Source organism: Atta colombica, unplaced genomic scaffold (genome assembly GCF_001594045.1).
Source record: "Atta colombica isolate Treedump-2 unplaced genomic scaffold, Acol1.0 scaffold9, whole genome shotgun sequence".
In the NCBI taxonomy this organism is placed as follows: Eukaryota; Metazoa; Arthropoda; class Insecta; order Hymenoptera; family Formicidae; genus Atta; species Atta colombica.
Window position 1 is genome coordinate 1,051,687 of NW_017259583.1, and position 2,438 is coordinate 1,054,124.

Consider the following 2,438-nt stretch of genomic DNA (forward strand, 5'->3'; position numbering starts at 1 on the left):
TCTTGAAGAAACACAACATAAATCATTATTTAACGTATTCCGTAATGAAGGCGTCGGTCGTCGAATGGTTCAATCGTACATTGAAAAATGATATGTGGAAATAATTTACGCACAATGGAAATTACAAATGAATCGACTTGCTGCTGCGTCTCGTGTCAGAGTACAACGCATGAAAACATCGAACTATCGATATGCGATCTATCGATGTGACTTCCACAATCGCCAACAAACTTTTAAACACGGTGTATAGTAGCGTAAAGACCATCACACTCTCGCGATACAAAGTGAGTGACTCGGTACGTGTGAACAAATTCAAAATGATCTTTGAGAAAGGTTATGCCAAATTGGACCACGGAGATATTTAGAATCAAAGTATCTATATCGAGGATACACATACCCACGTATATTGGTTTCACCTCGAGTTTACGCATTTCTATCACGACTAGATTCTCGGAAAAAATGCTTCTATTATGAAAGTTTGGTTTTGCGATCATTGCCTCTGCACCGTATCTCCCGTCCCAACGTGTTACAAGTCGCACATCGTGGTTGTGCATATTCTCCATGATTTTATCAAATACGGCATACGGCATTATTCATTAATTTATACAAATTTTTCTCAAACTCGTTGTTGGCAAGAATTCTAAAATTCATATTGAGTTCGATGTATTTGCGAAGCCATGGAGATTGTGCGAATTGCAGTACACGGTAAATTTTGGCGATTTTGAGACCGTGACGAGTAAATTGTTGTAGATTACGATAATGAATTACATAACGCTTCTTATCATACAATGTAGTTAGAAGCTTCTCTCGCTTGTCAGGTGGTTTCTTGCGAGTTGGATAGAATGGTAGGTCTATGTGAGTGTCGTAAAGATGTTGCAAATACTCTAAGTCTACTTAGAGAACGTAGGTGAATCTATCGCAACGGTCGTAACATTAAAATTTTCTACATTGTCAACCCATCAAAAATCGGCGTATGATAATGGTTGACACATACAAATGGTTGTCCAACCATACAGGTTGTTAATGTCAAAGTATATAAGGTACGTCGATGGTTTCGATGGATCGTACAACTATACTTATTGTTAGCCCGTGCTAACAATCATATCTGTTTGAATATTGGCTCAAACCTCCACGTATACCGCATTCGATGAACATGACCATGTCGATGTAAGAAGTTCGAATTTTACACGTGCATGTTTCAACATCGCATCCCATGTAAAATCCCGATAGTGTATAATAATACGCGAGAGCTCGTAAGTCACGATGCAACTGTTACAGAAATTTTCGAAAACGTCGTTAACAACAAACTGTCTTTAAATACAGATCGCTATATTCACCGAGTGTTCGAATGAAGAACCGCTGCCACACGTTGACGGCATGCGCGTAATCGCTCTCGAATACGGTATCATCTATCAGCGAGTTATATAAAATAATTCATGTGATGGTAACTCCGTTTCTTCTAACTTTTCGACGCAGTCAATATTTCCGTACTCGTACGGAAATATGCCTTTGCATGTGAGAAGATCGAAATCCTTCGCGCTGAGATTGAAAAATTCCGTGTAATTTTCAATTTATCTTTATCGAGATACGACGCCAATTTTTCTAAACTGAGAATAAGAATCAATAAAACATAAAATACATTTTTTTCTTATTATTTAGAGTGTCATCGACATGTTTTGTGAAGGAAATATATTTTTCTTTTGTTATAGGAAGTATATTTACTCGTCTTTTATACATGATAGCTGTATCCTTAATAATAAAATGCGCGTCGTATCCCGATAAATTATGGAAAATTATGGGATGCAATATGAATCTCTGTAATTCAAGTTGCAATTTGTGCGGGACCTCTGTATCGCCTGGTCAAGTGGCAATGATCGCGTATCATTCAATACGGTTTTTCACATACGTGGCAGTGCGTAGCGTTGTTAAAATTTATCATATCATCTCGCGTAAAATCTGCCATGGGAACATTAATGGACAAGATAGTTTTTATCTTATATGCTAAGTTTTTAAGTTTCTCGGCGAACCATGCGACGCAATCGTTACTGCGACGAAACTTATATATACACAACGAATCGTTGTACGAATAGCGGACATAATATGCTAAACTAAATACTCAATGATGCTGGTACATATAGCTGGACATTTCGATATCCCTCTCCGTCTTCTCCAGGATGCATTCCAAGTCGGCGTAGACGGGATGAACGGGATACATTTCTTCCTGATGTAGTTGTCGAAACTCAACCACTTGTTGTCTTCGTTTGGTAATCTGATGGCATAGTTTCAGTTTTTCGCAGTCTATTGCGTGGATCTCAGTTTACATTCGAGCTAAAATAGTGTAAACATCTGAAAAAAGAACATATAATTTATTATTTTGTCAAAGAACTTTTTTTATTATAAAAAAATTTTTTTTACGTAATTTTTAATTATATATATAT